At 45.6% G+C, this 22317-nt stretch overlaps 1 pseudogene across 1 annotated transcript in view; it reads right to left on the bottom strand.

Moving 5' to 3' along the window:
* LOC106612756 (Fanconi anemia group J protein homolog) overlaps positions 1-22317 on the bottom strand; it is a 42152-nt pseudogene that overhangs the window by 12130 nt on the left and 7705 nt on the right. Inside the window, exons 5-10 of the transcript XR_014378666.1 lie at positions 18303-18441; positions 17933-18139; positions 10108-10220; positions 9849-9931; positions 9228-9590; positions 335-480 (exon numbers count right to left, since the gene is read on the bottom strand). The product of XR_014378666.1 is annotated as a Fanconi anemia group J protein homolog (transcript). The remainder of the gene's footprint in view (positions 1-334; positions 481-9227; positions 9591-9848; positions 9932-10107; positions 10221-17932; positions 18140-18302; positions 18442-22317) is intronic.

Raw genomic sequence — 22317 nt, 5'->3', positions numbered from 1 at the left:
ATGTGTTTTTGTAGAATTTTCTGTGGAAATTGTTAAAAGTACTCCTTGTGCATATAATTGTATGATTTGATTAACTTTGCAGTCATTGGTTTTTGTTTGACATACATTTTAAAGTGAAAACTCAGAGTCTCAGCATCATTCTGTTACCATGGAATTGCCCCAATCAAACCCAAATAGTGGATATTAGTCTCTCCTTATGCATAAACTGCTTTCAAGGAATCAACAATTGTTTGTATGCGCGTGTGTGTGTGTGTGTGTGTAGGGGAGCACCAGCTAGAGGACAACCAGACCTAGTACAAGGTGCTATGTCCCTCCCTGTAAGGTTGAGACTTACCTGGTCCAGGGTGGGGTCCCGTGGGTGCTGGATCTCAGCTTCCACCACAGCAGCAGACGAGGAAGAGGGATTCTGGAAGGCACAGCCTCTACACTGTAGTAGCCTTGTTACAGAGCACGCCACTGGGTCCCAGATAGCACTGTAGGCTGTATGTGTTTTAGAAAGAGAGAAAGAGAAAATGAAAATAAAGTACAAAACAACTAAATGCTCCATTTCACCCACGTAAAGTAACCCACAGAAAATCCTGTAGGGAGAAAGCATCAAAGGCCTGAGGCGCTAGCCACTCATTAACCCACTCCTCAGCACAGGAAGGCATACATCATAATCCCGGGGGAAAGTGAATTTGTATAAACTCTCTTTGGCTAGTGACACTGATTGCTGTTTTATAATGACAGATAGTTTAAATGGATCTTTACTTTGAAGGGACTGTAAATACATATACCAATGGAACTATAGAATGCTGTTGGGGAAGTGTACTGCATGTATGGATCAAAGGTGCTTGGATCATAGAAATAGAATGATTCATTCTTATTCTTCGGCTTGGATAGCAACACTGTCAAAGGGAAAAGTGACTAGGGGATTCTAGCAGGCACCATGGCTTCTTTTGTCCTGACTAATCTACTGAGTCAGTGATTTGGATGGATCCAGGTTAGAGCCTTTCAGAGTAGGGACATTGTTCAGACAGGTTGTTCAGACAGGTTGGTTTCGCTCACCCCCACTTCAAAGAGAGGGAAGCTCCCCAGCATAGACTTATGGCATCAATGAAGCAGGGGTTTTGAAACTATGGAAACATCTTGCAGTGTTTAGCTCCTATGACAGCTTCCCTCTCTTTTTCGACATCCCCAAAGAGGTACTAAAACACGCCTGAACAAGTCTGTAATAGCAGGTTCTTCGTATGTGGCTGTATTATTCCAAACCCCTACAGTGAAATAACAAATTAGCTAATTCCTGTAGGTTAGGCAACAATGTAAAGATTAAAGATAAAGTCAGATGTATGATTTATTTCAGGTCTACCTGTAGTTTTTTTGTCCCTGTAAGGCTGAAGACTGCTTCGGAGGGCCTGTATGGCCACGATTCCCCGGACCACCAGTAGGGTAGGGGGGACATGGGGGCCTGGGTGGGAGATGGACACTGGAGTGGGCCTGTGGCCCAACATCCTCTGGTGCATTTAAGCCTGGCTATCTTCTCCAGATCACACACAGTGCTCTGCAGCTCACCTAAGATACACGGTCCAGTCCTCTGGAACAGGGTCTCTGGTCATTAGTCATGTGGAAGTCAAGACTTGAGTTGGCATGATGTGCATCGTATCACCTGCTATACACAAACAATGTGCATCACTACCTCAGATACCTAGGCTCCAACCATGGTCAATGCAGTGGCCTCTAACTCGCCGTCCTCCTCCGAGAGGCCCCGTTGGCCCCTCTATCCTGCTTACAGCTCCTCTGCACCTTGATGCCTAGAGGGAGCAAGCAACGGATGGATGCTTTTGTTTTAATTTCCAAATGAGCACTGATAAATTCACTGACAAAAAACCCGGAAGCCAGCCATACCAATGTGTCGGAGGAAACACTGTACAACTGGCAACCATGTCATCAGGCATGCGCCCGGCCCACCGCAGGAGTCGCTAGAGTGCGATGGGACAAGGACATCCCGGAAGGCCAAACCCTTCCCTAACCCGGACGACGCTGGGCCAATTGTGCGCCGTCTCCCGGTCGCGGCCGGCTGCAACACAGCCCGGGATCGAACCCAGGTCTGTAGTGACGCCTGCAGTGCCTTAGACCGCTGTGCCACTCGGGAAGTCTGTAACCTTTCTGACTACCAGGCCCTTCCTTTGTTAGACCAGTGGGGCTACGCTCAGTCTCAGGTTCACCTCCAGGACTTCCTGGGGGATACACTCTGCCCTCACATTTAGGGCACTGGCCCTAATACTAGTCCCAGGCTTGGTAGAGGCCTGGTCCTTCCATCCTGTGATGGCTTGCTCTCCCTCAGTCTCCTCAGCCTTAGGACTTGAACCAGCCACACTAGCAGACCTGACCCTGGCTGTCCTGCCATGGACCTATAGGCCCTGATCTTTGGTCTCGGTCACTGGAGGTGGGTGCAAAGGGCACCCCTGCCTTGGTCCTGCCTCTGCCCCTCTGACTGCACCCGACTTGGGTCTGGGCCTGGTTCTTAGCTTGGGTCTAGGAAAGAACAACTCTCCCTTTCCATGGCTGGGACTGTCTTGACACAGCACCTTCATTTGCTTTAATTGGCAGGTTATGTCAATATGCCAGTCGCCCTATACTGCTTAGTGTTGTCTTTTAAGTGGAAAAATCTCAAACAAGCCGAAACAATGGAAACAAACGTACTTTCCAATTATCATCAACCTGGGACCAAAACAAATGCAATTAGCCTACTGCATGAATAAACACACTCATTGATTAAATTTGTTCAAACTCATAAGAATATATAAAGCCTGACTTAGGCTAATCAATGAGGAGATATTAAAGGGACTTAGGGAAGCCACAGTAAATACTCCAATAACCTTACAGTGCTACAGAACAACAGACTAACCGCCTATTAGGATGCTTTTAGGACATCTGCTTACCCTCTCCCATGGCACGCTTGTTGATACTGATGTTAACGAGGTGCCCAGTCACATTCAGCCATGCAAATACATTAACTAATGATGCTAAGGCACTGTCATACAGTGAGGCTGATGAGCAGAGAGGAGAGCTTTAATTGAATGGTTCGGTCAACCACTTTGGGCTCCTCCGTCAACCAATCACAGGTTAGGGATCGTTAGGGAGGTTTGTGTTCTAACGAGACAACATCCTGTCAAGCTAATGGGGCTTAATTTGCCAGACTTCACTGTTCCCACTTCCCTCCATCTAAATTTTAGCTTCTTTAACCAATGGTATGATTGCTCATTGTCGGTAAAACCCAATAATCCAAACAAGGCCCTTAAAACCATGATCACAACTAATCCTCCTAACACTGTAAATGACCTTTTACTCTTCACAACATCATTAAACCATTTTCCCCATTAAGGGGAACGGTTAGCATGTACGTGACAATATATGCCATTTGCTTTAACTGTTCGTAAACAAAGATTACATTAGGAGTATATGTGAGGCAATAAATAAATATACTGCTCAAAAAAATAAAGTGAACACTTAAACAACACATCCTAGATTTGAATGAAAGAAATAATCTTATTAAATACTTTTTTCTTTACATAGTTGAATGTGCTGACAACAAAATCACACAAAAATAATCAATGGAAATCCAATTTATCAACCCATGGAGGTCTGGATTTGGAGTCACACTCAAAATTAAAGTGAAAAACCACACTTCAGGCTGATCCAACTTTAATGTAATGTCCTTAAAACAAGTCAAAATGAGGCTCAGTAGTGTGTGAGGCCTCCACGTGCCTGTATGACCTCCCTACAATGCCTGGGCATGCTCCTGATGAGGTGGCGGATGGTCTCCTGAGGGATCTCCTCCCAGACCTGGACTAAAGCATCCGCCAACTCCTGGACAGTCTGTGGTGCAACGTGGCGTTGGTGGATGGAGCGAGACATAATGTCCCAGATGTGCTCAATTGGATTCAGATCTGGGGAACGGGCGGGCCAGTCCATAGCATCAATGCCTTCCTCTTGCAGGAACTGCTGACACACTCCAGCCACATGAGGTCTAGCATTGTCTTGCATTAGGAGGAACCCAGGGCCAACCGCACCAGCATATGGTCTCACAAGGGATCTGAGGATCTCATCTCGGTACCTAATGGCAGTCAGGCTACCTCTGGCGAGCACATGGAGGGCTGTGCGGCCCCCCAAAGAAATGCCACCCCACACCATGACTGACCCACCGCCAAACCGGTCATGCTGGAGGATGTTGCAGGCAGCAGAAGGTTCTCCACGGCATCTCCAGACTCTGTCACGTCTGTCACGTGCTCAGTGTGAACCTGCTTTCATCTGTGAAGAGCACAGGGCAACAGTGGCAAATTTGCCAATCTTGGTGTTCTCTGGCAAATGCCAAACGTCCTGCACGGTGTTGGGCTGTAAGCACAACCCCCACCTGTGGACGTCGGGCCCTCATAGAGTCTGTGTCTGACCGTTTGAGCAGACACATGCACATTTGTGGCCTGCTGGAGGTCATTTTGCAGGGCTCTGGCAGTGCTTCTCCTGCTCCTCCTTGCACAAAGGCGGAGGTAGCGGTCCTGCTGCTGGGTTGTTGCCCTCCTACGGCCTCCTCCACGTCTCCTGATGTACTGGCCTGTCTGCTGGTAGCGCCTCCATGCTCTGGACACCGCTGACAGACACAGCAAACCTTGCCACAGCTCGCATTGATGTGCCACCCTGGACGAGCTGCACTAACTGAGCCACTTGTGTGGGTTGTAGACTCCGTCTCATGCTACCACTAGAGTGAAAGCACCGCCAGCATTCAAAAGTGACCAAAACATCAGCCAGGAAGCATAGGAACTGAGAAGTGGTCTGTGGTCCCCACCTGCAGAACCACTCCTTTATTGGGGGTGTCTTGCTAATTGCCTATAATTTCCACCTGTTGTCTATTCCATTTGCACAACAGCATGTGAAATGTATTGTCAATCAGTGTTGCTTCCTAAGTGGACAGTTTGATTTCACAGAAGTGTGATTGACTTGGAGTTACATTGTGTTTAAGTGTTCCCTTTATTTTTTTGAGCAGTGTATTTACCAAGGTTTAATGGAAGCCATAATATCACATCAAATACAATAGTATCTCGCTTTGGCAAAGAGGGCTGCAAGCCAGAAGAAATTGAGAAAATGACCGCCACCATAGCAAAGACAGGTAGAACAACTAATAAAATATTAACATAAAAACAGGTAAGCGGGCCTCCTGAGTGGCACAGCGGTCTAAGGCATTGCATCGCAGTGCTAGAGGCATCACTACAGACCCGGGTTTGATCCCGGGCTGTATCACAACCGGCCATTATAGGGAGTCCCATAGGGCGTCACACAATTGGCCCAGCATCGTCCGGGATAGGGGAGGGTTTGGCCCGGGGGGGGGGGCTTTACTTGGCTCATCGAGCTCTAGCGACTCCTTGTGGCGGTCCGAGCGTCTCGCAGGCTGACCTCGGTCGTCAGTTGAATGGGGTTTCCTCCGACACATTGGTGCGGCTGGCTTCCGGGTTAAGCGGGTGGGTGTTGAGAAGTGCGGTTTGGCGGGTCATGTTTCAGAGGACGCATTACTCGAACTTTGCCTCCTGAGCCTGTGAGGGAGTTGCAGCGATGAGTGAAGATCGAAATTGCAGAGAAAAAGGGGGTAAAATACACACAAAAAAAAACAATACAAATTATAAACAAAATAAATTACAAGTATATTTAAACTAGGCAGTCAATTATAGTTTCATAACAGACTAAAAAAATAAAGCATTTAGAATTTAGAATTCAGTTTTTGAATGTCCTTGAGTGGCCCAGCTAAAGTCCATACTTGAACCCGATCAAACATCTCTGGAGGAGACTTGAAAATAGCTGTGCAGCGACGCTACGCATACAACCTGAAAAAGCATGAGAGGATCTACAGAGAATGGGAGAAACTCCCCAAACACAGGTGTGCCAAGCTTGTTGCGTCATACCCAAAAAGACTCGATGCTGTAATCACTGCCAAAGGTGCTTCAATAAAGTACTGAGTAAATGGTCTTAATACTTATGTAAATGTTATATTTCCGTTTTTTTATTTGTAATACTTTTGCAAACATTTCTAAAAAAACTGTTTTTGCTTTGTCATTATTGGGTATTGTGTGTAGATAGATGAGGGGGGAAACAAAGCACTGTACACCTTGCCAATACAAGGTGCTTTATTGACGGTTCAATCTACCCATCTGCACTCTTCCACATCAACTTGACAACACAAACCAAAACCATCAAACATGGAAAATTGATTAATAAAATCATATCACAATGATTTATATTTACTGATATATAGTGACCCTGGAGCTGTTCTCAAGATGGATGATGGGGTTTCTGAGGTTTATTGTGTTGCTGGAAAGGCCTTTGTGTGTTTCCCCAAGTCATTAAACACACGATACACATCCCACACCACACCTCCCCCATCTAGTTCACATCAGACAATTACTTTATGAAAGGATTGTACAGTAATTTTGGGGTAAAAATGGAAGAGTTCTATATGTGTGAAGTCAGACATGCTGCATCACCCCCCATTCCTCTCCTCAATCCAAATAACACATCTCATTAAAACACATAACGGGACAATGCTTCCATCGCGTTTACAGGAAAATAAAGACGCATTTCTTCTTGCATTTGAATGATGTGTACAAAAATATAAGACTGCACGTTAACATCGCAATTTGTGCAACGTTCGTTAGCTCCAGACTTTTAAACAGATAATGTCAGTCAGACGAGACGACCCAGCCATGCTGTCACGCTAGATAATGAGACATGATGATCTGAGAACTAACTGGCTTTACTGAGCGTTTTGGTGTCTGCCTAGTTGTCTATAGTCTATGGTTATAACCTGGAACCTGGGCCCGTGTTCACAAAGAGTTTCAGTTGGAATGCTGATCTAGGATCATGTCTCCCCTGTCCATATCATTTTAATGATTTAAAACGAAGCACTGATTCTAGATCAGCACTCCTACTGAGCCTCTGAATACAGGCCCTGGTGCCTAGTCATCTACAGTTATAAGCTGGTGTCTAGTCATCTATGGATATAACCTGAGGGACAACAGAGAATTAGCTGGTTATTTTACGATGCTTTCTGTCTGGACCTGGACATCCTGCGTGTCCTGCTGCCTGTTCTGGCCCTGGGTCCCCCCTGGGTCTGACCCTGCGTCTGGGTCTGGTTCACCTCCTGTCCTTCTCCCTGACCTTGGTGCTCCTGTCTCTGGGTCTCTTGCTGTTGGGCCTTGTCACCACTCTCGCTGCCTGTCCTGTTCCCATCTCACACTGACACAGTCTCTACTAGCTGAGGGAGCAAGAGCGCCGCCCCTCTGGGTATCAGTGGTAGTGACTGTTCCTGTGCCGTCCCTAGGACCCTGCTCTGGGCCAAACAGGTCCTCAGACAGAGCCTGGGCTGTTCCGGTAGATAGCACAAGGCTGGCCGCAAGCACAGTTCCCTCCCCTGTCATCGTCCCCTGCACTGTCCTGGGGAGAGGCTTGGTCCACATCCTCTTCATCATCAAACATCTCAGGTGTGAAGATGCTCTGGTCTTCCTCTAGCAGGGTGGGATCGTCTGGGCTCAGAACTGGCAGGGACCTCCACAGGGGAGAGGTCTAGAACCGGACCCTGGTCCTGGCTGGGAGGGGTAGCTGCCGGTCCATCCGGCCCCTCACGGGCCTTCCTTCCTGGGCAGGAGATCCAGACTTACATTCTCGAGGCGGGTCGACCAGAGGACCACAACGCCGGCCTGGGTCCCGGGCCTGGAAGATGGGGGGGTCTTGAAGCGGGTGGAGCTCACAGGGGTGGAGGTGGTGCAGGGGCCGTGGGGTGGTGGAGACGGGGCCTTAGGATCACTCTTCAGATGAGCGGAGGGGTGTTGATGTGTCTGCTTCTGGTCTCGTGCCCAGAGAATACACACGTTATGGGAAACCATAGAAAGGAAAGACAACACAGTTGTATGAAGACTTATAATACATTTAGAAATTCAGATGAGCTGAGGAGCTGATTGGAGCAGTCATCTGGTGTTGACAGTAAAGGTGAGAAAATAACGGGGAAAGTACATGGACGATGCCAACATTGGCCTCAAGGATCCTATATGCTGGGCCCGTAACAGCTAGGTTAGTGTACACTACACATGTTTAGTGGTTTAGGGGTGTGGGCAAAGGATGTCTTTCTGACTCTTATCCAGAACAGTGCAGAGGAGAAGAAATCACCACCACCGTCTCACGCTCAATATAACACAAACAATGGTCAATGTGATTTAATTAAAAGCAACAGTCTAACATCTGCTCACCAAGCTGCTTGCCTCAGCCCAACCCAGCACCACTCAGCCATATAGAAGGACTCGTAGTAATGAGACAGATTGGTGTACACCCCCCCCCCCCCCCGATCCAGCTCCTGCCACCCCCACCCACCCCTCAAAACACAATTGAGCAAACAGCTCAGCCTTACAGCGACCCGAGTAACGCGAAAGACTATAGACTAGAGCTCTAGAACGGAGTGTATCCACCTCATTTATAAACCCAGTGACCTCATAGTACTATCATTCCGCTAGGTTCAGACCCATGTTTTTCTATGGATCCATCCTCAGTGAGGTCCAAGGTACCATATGAAACCAGATATCTCGCTGCATTTACGCTCGCTTAGCTTGACACCCATAAAAAAAGGTTCTGCTGTAACAAACAGTGGAGGGTAGGATCAGAAGCAAAACGGACCTAAAACATATATACACAACGTTTTGTACATCAACATGTCTTAACATTCCTAAAGAGGAAGAAATGTACAATTATTTGACTAAAACAGAAGCTAAGAATCCTGAATGTTGGTCAAATGAAACCCTGGAGGGCGGAAACGGCAACAGCATTGCTCCTCTACACCCCTAACATCTTTGTTCCATTACATTTATTTATCTTCAGAGAAGTAGATCCAAAAAGCCTCACACATTGTTCCCCTGTTCTCATCCACTTTACTGGGACAGGACTGTTCAAATAATATCATCCCATCATGAATAACAAGATAGATGAACACAACAGATGTTGGTCTGCAGTGAGATCATGTAGTCGAGGTAGTGGGAGACCTTTGTGGAAGACTGACTGATGCATTGGACTCATTAGGAACCACTTATACAAGGAGTTAACGGAAAGAGCTCTGGATTAAGCTTTCATATTATGTTTTTATGCACCAATCAAACCTCTGACTGATAATCTACCAACTTCCCTGACATAACTTATTTATCTAAAGTAATACATCTCACCTGTGTTTCCATGGCTGATGGTAGACAGAGGCCACAGAGCAGGTGGGAGAGAGACCATAGGGGGAACCCAGGACCTGACCCCCTGTAGCTGGGTGTGGTGCTCTGGGACCTGAGAGGTGGTAGTATGGTAGTGTGGTGCATCGTGGCCCAGAGAAGGCTGTCTGAGCTGGGGCGACAGATCTTCCACAGTCACTAGAGATTGACTGGCTGGAGACATGATGGTGGTGCTGTTGAACGTTTGGCTCCCTGCTCCATGGGTCTCTCCTGCCCCCTGTTGGCACCCGGAGAAGGCCATCAGCGACTGCATAGCACAGATGAAGGAGTTGTGGTGCCTGAAAAAGTTATGCACCCACTTGTGCAGACCTGGTGTAAACAGAGACCAATGTTGTTAGTGGAATATAAAATATAAAAACAAAATTATACCCACTTTTCTAATAACACTTATTTTATCATTCCTCTAGGTTAAAACCAGAACACACCTCTATCTTGTGGACAAGCATCACCACCAAGTGCCCAAGATAAGAAACTACACATTGTGTCATGCAACAGAGACATTAGAGGGTATGTTTGAGTAATTCAAGCTCTTGAGTGGCTGCAACCTGCGATCATTCATTTCAGTACCTGAAATGTATTTGTTGGGGTTGTTCCCAAACCGGTCATCTACCAGAATGAGGGCTCCCCAGTCATTCTTGTGTCTAATACACCTGTGGTAGTAAAAACATGTGTAAGTTCAGGTAGTAACCTCCTGGTTTTCAAAATGATCAAACATTTTTATGCTTACTGATCATGAGCCTGATTTGTGAGCTAGGAAGAAGCCTCCTGTGATAGGCTGAGTCAAGGACAGAGAATCAAACAAGAACACATACAAAGAAACCTGTACCTGACCAGGGCCTGGTTGAGGGCTCTGTAGGCCTGGATCTCATACCAGCAGGAGCCTGACAGCAGACCCCTGGCTTTACAGTGCTGGTCATTATACTTCATCTTCAGCTCCACCTGAAAACACAGCAGGAATGTTAGATGGAGACACGTCACAGGACGGGTCATCAGGACACTGCCATACTGCCACCACAGACCAAATCAAAGCTGAAAAAGAGCAGAACAGACAACGGGAGACTGACTGGTATGCTTACAAAGACATTGAAAGATTAATAATAGAAAACATTTGTCCCGTTTTAAAATCTGGTTAGCTGAAGTCACTAGTCTGTTACATATGGCAAGGATTTAGCATGATATCTCTGGCAGATCCATCACATATGATAAGATATGGCAACCCTTTCTGTCTTATCTATCATGTGATGGGCAACAAGACACCGAGTCTGGATCCACCCTGATCCATAGTAGCATACTTATTTATTACTTTTGTGTCAAATTTCAATAAAAGAAATGGTGCCGATTATTTTCTACTCTGTCAAGGCACTGTTTTAGTTTTTCCTGTCTTCTTTCAGGGGGTGGGGGTGTTATTGTTGTATTGTTTGCTGTTATCAGTCAGCTTGTAAAAATGAACATTTAAAAATAATGTACTTTTGTTATGTTACAGCCTTATTCTAAAATTACATGTTTTCCTCATCAATCAATCAATCAATCAATATATATATATATGTTCAGACCCTTTGCTATGAGACTGGAAATTGAGCTCAGGTGCATCCTGTTTGAATTGATGATCCTTGGGATGTTTCTACAACTTCATTGGAGTCCACCTGTGGTAAATTCAATTGAATGTGAACAATGTATAAACATATCTATCCCCACAATTCTTCTCAAACATGATTACTAATTGATTTAAAGAAAATGTAGTTGTTCAACACCGTACCGAAAGTTTCGTAAGAGAGCGCATAGATACAAAACACTAATCGCTAGTGTGAATACCGGCAAAACATTTATTTGTGTATTTTACATCGATATTTAGTCGATCGATACACCCCAGACTTTTGGCCATCTGTTTCAGCTCGGTTTGTTTTCCAGTTGTAGTTCACTGTCTACACGTAAGGCACATTTCTTACAGACCTTTCCCGTTAGCTTTAAAATGTCAGCATTTAAAAATAGATTTAATAGGGTTCACCTACATTCTAATTAAACAAACAGACAAATACAAGTCCACTAAGTGTTCTAGAATGCAGGAAAAATATGGGTCAGTTCAAGAGGGTGATATGTGAAAACTGTTTTCTTTACCCTATGTCCTTATAATCAAATCCAATCATTCATCTGAACGATATTATAGTCTCAATATGCTTATACTTGACAGTTTTGATGAACTACGAACGTTATAGGTGCGTTGGGAAAATGACAAGCTCACGAAATGCATCTGATTAATTCATTACGAGTATGATTTACATTCATAATTTAAACCACAATGCAACAAATAAGCAAACTGGTTTTAACTTTAGCAAACATTGTCAACATTAAATGTGCTCACTTCGCCCATCTTCATCTCCCTCCGTTGCACTGTATTTTCTACTTTTAGCACGCCGGTCAAAAATGGTGCGTGCACTAGCAAGGTCAAAATGTCGGGACTCCGGTTCCCCCATTGAAATTGTCATTAGGTCAGGAATCAGATTTAACCGCGGGCAAAAACATTTTCTGGAGAGGATGGTCAGTGGGCAAAACATAACTCAAAATAATTTGTAGACTGCAAATTGACCGCAAGCAACCCAAACAGATAAAATATTTGACTAAAACATTTCAAACCTAGCTTACATTTGGATATGATCACATATACAGTGTCTTTGGAAAGTATTCAGACCTCTTGACTTTTCACCCATTTTGTTACGTTACAGCCAAATGACATGTCCTCCTAAAATTTCTTATAACACAAACTCAATTTGTAAAATCTTAATTCTAAGAACGATAGTGTGGTGAATAGACTTACAGTGGATTCAGAAAGTATTCAGGCCCCTTGACGTTTCACTTTTTGTTACATTACAGCCTTATTCTAAAATGAATGTAAAATGTTTTACTCATCAATCTACACACAATACCGCATAATGACAAAGCAAAAAACAGGTTTAGACATTTTGGATAATTTATTAAAAACAGATACCTTATTTACATAAGTATTCAGACCCTTTGCTATGAGACTCAAAATTGAGTTCAGGTGCATCCTGTTTCCATTGATCATCCTTGATGTTTCTAGAACTTGGAGACACCTGTGGTAAATTCTAATGATTGGACATGATTTGGAAAGGCACACACCTGTCCATATATTGAGCAAAAACCAAGCCATGGGGTCGAAGGAATTGTCTGTAGAGCTTCGAGACCGGATTGTGTAGAGGCACAGATCTGGGGAAGGGTACCAAAACATTTCTGCAGCATTAAAGGTCCCCAAGAACACAGTGGCCTCCATCATTCTTAAACGGAAGAAGTTTGGAACCACCAAGACTCTTCCTAGAGCTGGCCGCCCGGCCAAACTGAGCAATCAGGGGAGAAGGGCCTTGGTCAGGGAGGTGACCAAGAACCTGATGATCACGCTAACAGAGCTCCAGAGTTCCTCTGTGGAGATGGGAGAAACTTCCAGAAGAACAACCATCTCTGCAGCACTCCACCAATCAGGCCTTCGTGGGAGAGTGGCCAGACGGAAGCCACTCCTCAGTAAAAGACACATGACAGCCCGCTTGGAGTTTGTCAAAAGGCACCTAAAGCACTCTCAGAACATGAGAAACAAGATTTTATGGTCTCATGAAACCAAGATTGAACTCTTTGGCCTTAATGCCAAGCGTCAAGTCTGGAGGAAACCTGGCACCATCCCTATGGTGAAGCATGGTGGTCATCATGGGGTATTGTGTGTAGATTGCAGAGGATTTTTTGTAATTTAATCAATTTTAAAATAAGGCTGTAAAGTAACAAAATGTGGAAAAAGTGCCTTCGGAAAGTATTTAGACCTCTTGACTTTATCCACATTTTTTACGTTACAACCTTCATCTATAATGGATTAAATAAAAAAAATCCTCAGCAATCTACACAAAATCATAACATTTGACTGAATCTTGTGTAGCCCAGAGCATTATTTTTTATTTTTTTTATTTTAGTCATTTAGCAGACGCTCTTATCCAGAGCGACTTACAGTAGTGAATGCATACATTTCATACATTTTTTTTTCTGTGCTGGCCCCCCGTGGGAATCGAACCCACAACACCATGCTCTACCAACTGAGCACTTTGACATCAAGTGAGAAAGAAAAATCGCTACTTGTCAGACACCCCAAAACCACCGAATGTGCTCTAGTGGCTGATAGGCTAGCCATAGCTGTGTGCCATCACCTGTGCTCTGACCTGCCATCCAGCACCTTTCAGGCATCAGGCAGGGCACATCCATTGAGAACTAATGTGATTCATGTGGGCTGTGGAGTGGGAAGGTGAGGGGGAGACGCCAACCCCCTGTTAAAAACAGAGCCGGAAGAGATTTGTTATTGCCTGCCCAGAATGCCCCCTCAGACAGATCTGTTGTGAAAGGGGGAATAAAGGAGGCATACAGCAGAGATGAAGAGCAGAGACGGGAGGTAGGAGGGGTCTAGACAACACAAGTGATGAAGTTGATCTGGAAGACAGATCTGCTGTGAAAGATGGGAGGATAGAGCAAAAGGCAAAGAGATGGTGAGACAGGAGGTAGGGGGGCAGAAAAGGTGGTCCAGTCAACACAAGACGAGCAACGAGCCATGCCACAAAAAGGCCATGAAAGCATCCATCTCCATCAATTTGCATCCATCCATCAATTAACCTCTCCTGGATTTTCAGTGCTAACCTTTTGGGATTGACAAGTGAAAAGTTCATGTGGCATCTGACGGGCGGGACATATGGGACATGACAGCGAACAACAGGGACTGACAGGCAGGTGCCGTGTGTTCACAGCCCAGAGCACCATGACCCCTAACAACACGGGCATGCACACACTGTTCCCCTCTCTGCTTTCTGTCCTGGGCAGAGAGGTGTGTCATTACTGGACGTCATCATGGTCTGGATGAGTCTGAGCCAAATAAACAACAGGAATTAGATTCATTTAAAAAGAAGAAACGCCTCACTAGACCATGTCAAAATGGACCTGCAGAAGCCACGCCATTTTCTTCCCGGCCAGATGTTTACTACTCATGTCATGGGGGCTCAAGAGGCGCAGGCTAGCGGCTGTATGGTGAGATGAGATGTCTCCTCCTGTCTGTTAAACACCAGAGGGCTTGACGCATCTGCTTCTGAGACCACGAACGGAAATGGCCAGTATCCCCGAGCCGCCAATGTCATCGAAATCCAATGGGAGTCCATTTCAGCGTCCCACCCCAAGTGAAAACCATATCTGACATGACAGGATGCATATGTGAAAAAGCCAATTCTAGCTTCTAGCGAATCGCCTCCTAAATGTGAAAGAAACCGCCAGATAGAAGAGATTAGTTAAAATGTCAGGAGATCGTTAGTCGCTCGCTCACTTTGGCCCAGTCCTCCCACCGCTACCTGTTCATGCTTAAAAACATACATTTGACCAGCAAGCATGGTTTGCAGCTGAGCGGACCGGTTTGCATGTGCCCCCCTGGCAGTCCTAACCATCTTGTGCCTGTCAGTGAGATTGTGGAGTGCTCCATCTGCCTAATGTGACAGAGCTGACAGCTGGGTGCCTCGTCCTCAGTGTGTCCCTGTAAGACGTGAACACACACTCACAGGCACCTAACCAGCACGCACACGCATTCTTACACCCCCCCCCCCCCCCCACACACTGTCTGGTCCTCCTCCTCCATAAAGTATCAAAGCAGAGACACTAGGTCTCTATAAAACTATGTTTGTGTCTTAAAATGTCTGCTGTGCTCCTCATTAAGCAAACAGAGATGCCGTATCAGTGGCCTTTCATTGCCTGTTGAAACAGAGGATTGTTTCTCTCCCTCACACACGACTGTGTATTGTAAGACATGCCTGTTGTGGAAAAAACAACTCTACATGTGTATAATGTAACATTGTGTTCGTCCCAAATGGCACCCTATTCCTAATATAGTGCAGGGCTCTGGTCAAAAGTAGTGCACTAAATAGGGAATAGGGTAATATTTGGGATGCAATTTAAAATGTAATAGTAGCTTAGCAGAGCTTTCGGTGTGGAGGACTGTTTACAGTTCACCTTTGATCTCAGGCAATATAACAGGCTAGTAAACGCAGGGCTGCTCTGTGCTTCAGTTAAAACCTTAAAGTTTTGCTGAGAATTGGGTCTGGGAAAAGCAGACTAGGCACGAAGGTAGGCGTCCACACTACATGAGGGGTGTACATAAGCTATAGGGGGTGCATGTTTGAAATGTGGGACAGGGTCAGTGAGTCCAAGTTAACGTGTGCTGAGAAGGGAATGTCTATATGTGCTTCCATAAAAGGCATAAATGTTAAACAGCTGGGAGAGTAAGAATATATGTACTTTTGTGGCTGTGGGCATGTGAACGAGACCATTTGAGCGTAGTATAAGTGTAGTTGTGAGAGAAAGTGTGCACTACATGTGTGATATGAGCATGCGTGCATGTGAGTGTGTATCTGACCCCTCTAAGATCCCCGTCATAGCCGAGGCAGCGTTGTGTTGCTGTGTACCTGTGGCTTCCTGCCTGCCCGGCGCCTGCTGGGTTGTTTTAGCGTAGCTGTCAGAGGGGCCGTTGGGACAAACAGTCACAGTGACCTGGACCTGACAGTCATTAGTGTCATGTCCTGTCCCCTCTTCTGGTAATGGGGGTCAGCTAGCAGACCTTACCACCCCCCCCCCCCAGGGCTCCTCTGGGGCTAGGGCAGGCAGCTGACACACCAGGAGAAGAAAAAAATAAAAAGGAGAGAGCAAGAGAGTGGACATGCGGACTGCCATTTACACCATAGATGAGAGGAAAGAGAACTTTTCAGAAAATATCTGCAGTGCTGTTGGGTGAACCTGTTTCTCAGCATGAGTATCCCCAGGGGCCCATAGCTCGCGCTCTCTCTCTCCCCCTCCTTCCTTCGGCCACATCTAACCTACTCATCTCCCATCCCTCCAAGGCTAAACAAAATGTAGCCTGCAAAAAGGGAGCCTGCCATCAGGCTACACAATAAGGCTAAATACTGATGCTGGGCCTCGCGACCCTGACCATAATTTGAACTTACTCTACCTATTGTCTTCTGATTTCGTCCTTATTTGGGTGTAAATATGAGACAAAATATCCACAGAAAAGTGTTATTAACCAACCTGCCTCTGTGTGTGACTATCAAGATTTGCTCATCATCACCTAAGGCACACTCACAATAAAGAAAGTATGAGCGATGCATGCCCAACCCTAACCCTAACCAGTCTTACAGGGGTTTACATGGTTTTGTGCATGTACAAGGTGATAGAAATCTCCACGGCAGTACCAGTGTTTTGTCGGTTTAATAATACATTCCTGTGGATATTTTTTAGACCCGAAGGACCAACCGCACAGACAACCGGTAGAGCAAGTTCAAACGTTACATTATTCAACATTCTGGCTTGTAAGGAAACTTTCCAAGTGTTTGCAGTGCTTTAATTCAGACTGTGTACACAGAAAGCTGGCATCACAGTCAGATTTATTAGGCAACACTGGGCCATGGCAAAAATGTAAGGAAGACAGGGAGGGAGGAGGGATAGATGGAGGGAGGATGAGAGGAAAACAAAGGTAGAAACTATCTGCTCAGGACAGACAGAACAATCACTTTGGGATTATATTACAGAGCACCAGAAAAAGAAGAGGATGGAGGATGCACTTTGTGTGTGTGTCCCAGTGTCCCAGTGTGTGTGTGTCCCAGTGTGTGTGTGTGTGTGTCCCAGTGTGTATGTGTGTCCCAGTGTGTATGTGTCCCACTGTATGTGTGTGTGTCCCAGTGTGTGTGTGTGTGTCCCAGTGTGTGTGTGTGTGTGTGTCCGTCCCAGTGTGTGTGTGTCCGTCCCAGTGTGTGTGTGTCCGTCCCAGTGTGTGTGTGTGTCCCAGTGTGTGTCCCAGTGTCCCAGTGTGTGTGTGTGTGTGTCCCAGTGTGTGTGTGTGTCCCAGTGTGTGTGTGTGTGTCCCAGTGTGTATGTGTGTGTGTGTCCCAGTGTGTGTCTCCCAGTGTGTGTGTGTCTCCCAGTGTGTGTGTGTGTGTGTCTCCCAGTGTGTGTGTGTGTGTGTGTGTCTCCCAGTGTGTGTGTGTGTGTCAGTGTGTGTCCCAGTGTGTGTGTGTGTGTGTGTGTGTGCGTCCCAGTGTGTGTGTGTGTGTGTCCCAGTGTGTGTGTGTCCCAGTGTGTGTGTGTGTGTGTGTGTGTGTGTGTGTCCCAGTGTGTGTGTGTGTCCCACAGTGTGTGTCCCAGTGTGTGTCCCCCCCAGTGTGTGTGTGTGTCCCAGTGTGTGTGTCTGTATGTGTGTGTCCCAGTGTGTGTGTGTGTGTGTATGTGTGTCCCCCTGTGTGTGTGTGTGTATGTGTGTGTCCCAGTGTGTGTGTGTGTATGTGTGTGTCCCAGTGTGTTTCCCAGTGTGTCCCAGTGTGTGTATGTGTCCCAGTGTGTGTATGTGTCCCAGTGTGTGTATGTGTCCCAGTGTGTGTATGTATGTGTGTGTCCAGAACTTTTTCAGTGTTGCTCTGGAGGTCTGTAGGAAAACACATTGGTAGCCAGCAGATTCTGTGAAGCGCTTCCACCTGTATGTGACTGACTGGACACAACGGTAAACAGGGGTCTTTCTCTTTGGGTCCTCTGCTGTGAAACAAACCTGATGGGCTCACCACCAAGAACTTGTCTCTGGTTCTTACCTGCAGGTCCTTGATGTTGGGGAAGGAGATGCCGAGGGTGACCACTGCTCTGGCGTTGTCGTCTGTTAAGTCCAGTCCTTCACTCACCTTCCCTCTACACACAGCCATCAGCAGAGCTCCATTTGGGGGGACGGGGGGGGGGGACGGACACAGAAACAACCCCAAAATCAACCCAGTCATCTGTCCTAAACAGATATAACTAGAATTCTTCCACAATTAAAAGGGTACCCAACACCAAACCAATTGTTGCTCAATCCCTTGCACAAGAGAGATACAGACAGAGAGACAGACTAACAAAGATAGAGACACAGAGAGAGAAGAAAGAGAGAGTGAGAGACAGAGACAGCCCAGTCCCACCTCTGTCCCATGCAAACTCTCCACTGATTCTGATGGCATCATAGTACATCTGCAGCAGCTCATCAAAGTCTCTCTTCCCTCCTCCTCTAGGCTCTGTGATCACCGTCTTCCTCTCCTCCAGCTTCTCCCACAGCCCTGCGTTGGTCAAGCATCTAAGAAAACAGAACACCAGCAAACAGAGCAGGGCTTCATGGATGCATCAACAAAAATAATAAACAGTGTGATTTGTTCATATCTTTTTCAATTCATCTTTTTCTTAACATTTCTTCATTTGTTTGCTCTTTGGCTGGTAGAAATTCCATCATTTTCAAAACTCAGCTATCAGCAGATTCCTGAAGACTACATGACATAGTTATTTATTGGAAGGCTATCAATTGGTCCTAACATGAATCAGGTTTGGCACCACTATGGGATGGAAGCTATTCTTCACATGGGTCTTAACGACCTAATGAAGCAACAGAGCAGGAGTTGAGACTACAGTAAACAGGAGAAAAACTATGGCCATATTATACCAAGAAATGTGGTCCACATTAGAGCCCCCTGAGAAAACCTTTCACATAGCAGCATAAATACTGAGGTTTGTCTGCCTGCCAAAAGCAGCAACCTCTCCTCTCACAAGACATACAGAGAAACAGGTTTCCAGGTTTCCTTTCTAGAACTCTAAACTGTTTTCAGAGTTAGTGGGGGCACCTTGAATCCTTTCAAGGCTAAACAGTCCAGTACATTGTCCTAACAGCTTGGCATCCAGACACTGCAGGTGTGTGTGTGTCTTAAAGTCTGAAACAAAGTTCACATCATGATGGCACTGGAAGCTCCTCTGCACCCCAGCCTGTCGTTCTCCATCCTGTGGCTCAGTTTCCCCCTCCCCTTCCTCCACAAAGTTGATGCGTTTAAACCCCCCCCCCCCCTTCCATAATAAAATCACTGTTGTTGTTAGTGCAAAAAGTCACAGTCTCTCCAGGGAGGAACATTGATCTAAAAGCCCTCTCCTCGTCAGCTCCTAGCAGAGATCTAGTCATGTCTCCACCATAGCGGATTATTTGCATGGCTTCACAATCAAAGAGCATCTTCACTGGTTTGGAAATGTGTTCGAAGGGTCAAGTAGAAGTTCTTCTTGTCTTGTAGTCAGCAGAAAAACTTCTCACAACAGAGCAACGGGGCTGGGTTTGGGAGTAGTAGGCTCAGCCAGGAGCAGTGAAGCTGTGGGAAGGTTAAAATAGAGGAAGGGGTTTTCATACAGGCCTCGTTGGCCCATGTGATTAAGTGAGATACAGAGAGCGAGACCAGGACAAATAGAGATTGACCGAAAGAGAGGGAGAGAAATTCAAAGAGAGATAGCTCAACAGAGCTGAAAGGGAAGAGGGGGTGTTTGTACAGGCCGTTATCCAACTGTCCTGTTAAGTGTAAACGTGCCATTTATTGTCAGAGAACAGCGGCGTACCCAGAGACGACACCCAAAAAGCATCCAGGCAGTACATAGTTTAGGACAAAGAAGTAGTAGTATTTAAAAAAAAATTGCAGTTAGTCGGTTACTCTAACACAGTGAAAGATCGGGAAATGAAACATTACGAGCGCGTGGTGGATAGTTCCTCTAGTTCCTGGCACACCAAGATGACTGACTAGCTACAGCCTGCCTGTAATTGTGAAATGAAGCAGAGGCGTATTTCATCAGGTAGCCTCGCTCAGCGCCACAAAACAACCGGGAGGGCCGGGAAACAGGAAAGTTTGCATCAATAAAACACGACACTTTCACAAAAGCCGCAGCGTTACATTGACAAGGCCCCCCCGCTTCATTCGTCAACCCCTACCACGACTCCTCCACAAAACTGGTTGTCCCAACAATTGCTTTCCGATCCAATCCTGACTGACAATGGGTGAATTATTCATGTTATGTACTTTAGGATGGGAAACAAAAACAGCCATTATCTGCCACACTGCACTTGAGGAAGACCAGAGGAGAGGCCGATTCAAGAAGGAAGGGAAGAGGAAGCTCACTCTCTCACTGATCTAATTGATGGTCTGGGTCACTGTAGTCAGCATCTTAGATTGTCGAGATTGTCCTTTATGCAGCCGACGTAAAACTTCTGCCAGGGAACAGCGAGTAACCTGATAACAAGGGAAGAGTAACCCGATAATAAAACGCCAGCCAGGGCTCTTAAAACACAGAGGGTAAGTCACAAATAACACCCCATTCCCTATATAGTGCACTACTTTTGACCAGAGCTCTTTAGGCCCCCCTATGGGACATGGTCAAAAGTAGTGGACTAAAGGGAGTAGGGTGCCATTTGAGACACAGGAAGAGACACATGCACTTGAGCAGCACAAACAGTCTTTGTGCAGAGCTTGTCGTTTATATTCCCCGAGTTGTAATTTGTAAAGCCCTTATAAAAATGGGGGGCGAAATACAATCCAGTCAGTGCCACTCCAGCAGGAGCCACTTGGCTTGCAGCAGTGCCCAGGGTAATGGTCCCTAATGCTTTTATCTTTGAGACACTAAGAGTAAACATTACTCTGGCTGCATCCCAGTGCTTTTGACCATGGCCAAAAAAGTAGTGTACTTTAAAAGGGAATAGGGTGCCATTTAGGATGAACCTTCTGTCTCGTTGCTCCAACTGATGCTGCCATTTAATTACGAGCACATTTTCCTTAATCTTGACTGAGTAGAGCTGGGTTCAAAGTAGAGGTCGACCGATTAATCGGAATGGCCGATTAATTAGGGCCGATTTCAAGTTCATAACAATCGGTATTTTTGACAACTGATTTGCCGATTTAACCTGTTGGGGCTAGGGGGCAGTATTTACACGTCCGGATAAAAAACATACCCGATTTAATCTGGTTATTACTACTGCCCAGAAACTAGAATATGCATATAATTATTGGCTTTGGATAGAAAACACCCTAAAGTTTCTAAAACTGTTTGAATGGTGTCTGTGAGTATAACAGAACTCATATGGCAGGCAAAAACCTGAGAAGATTCTGTACAGGAAGTGCCCTCTCTGACCATTCCTTGAGCTTCTTGACTCTTTTTATTGAAAACTTTGCTGTAACGTGACACTTCCTACGGCTCCCATAGGCTCTCAGAACCCGGGAAAAAGCTGAATGATGTCGAGGCAGCCCCTGGCTGAAAAACATTAGCGCGTTTGGCTAGTGGTCGGTCAGAGTACTATGAGACTGAGGCGCGTGCACGAGGCGACCCCATGTTTTTATTTTCTCTCTCTTTGTACTAAAACACAGATTCCCGGTCAGAATATTATAGCTTTTTTACGAGAAAAATGGCATAAAAATTGATTTTAAACAGCGGTTGACATGCTTCGAAGTACGGTAATGGAATATTTAGAATTTTTTTTTGTCACGAAACACGTCGTGCGCGTCACCCTTCTTTACACTTCGGATAGTGTCTTGAACGCACAAACAAAACGCCGCTATTTGGATATAACTATGGATTATTTTGAACCAAACCAACATTTGTTATTGAAGTAGTAGTCCTGGGAGTGCATTCTGACGAAGAACAGCAAAGGTAATAACATTTTTCTTATAGTAAATCTGACTTTGGTGAGGGCTAAACTTGGTGGGTGTCTAAATAGCTAGCCCTGTGATGCCGGGCTATCTACTTAGAATATTGCAAAATGTGCTTTCACCGAAAAGCTATTTTAAAATCGGACATAGCGAGTGCATAGAAGAGTTCTGTATCTATAATTCTTAAAATAATTGTTATGTTTTTTGTGAACGTTTATCGTGAGTAATTTAGTAAATTCACCGGAAGTTTGCGGGGGGTATGCTAGTTCTGAACGTCACATGCTAATGTAAAAAGCTGTTTTTTGATATAAATATGAACTTGATTGAACAAAACATGCATGTATTGTATAACATAATGTCTTAGGTGTGTCATCTGATGAAGATCATCAAAGGTTAGTGCTGCATTTAGCTGTGGTTTGGGTTTATGTGACATTATATGCTAGCTTGAAAAATGGGTGTCTGATTATTTCTGGCTGGGTACTCTGCTGACAATCTAATGTTTTGCTTTCGTT

The sequence above is a fragment of the Salmo salar genome, chromosome 09, assembly GCF_965601325.2.
Source record: "Salmo salar chromosome 09, fSalSal1, whole genome shotgun sequence".
Lineage (NCBI taxonomy): Eukaryota > Metazoa > Chordata > Actinopteri > Salmoniformes > Salmonidae > Salmo > Salmo salar.
The sequence above is the reverse complement of the archived record's forward strand: the minus strand, read 5'-3'. Positions and strand labels throughout refer to the sequence as shown.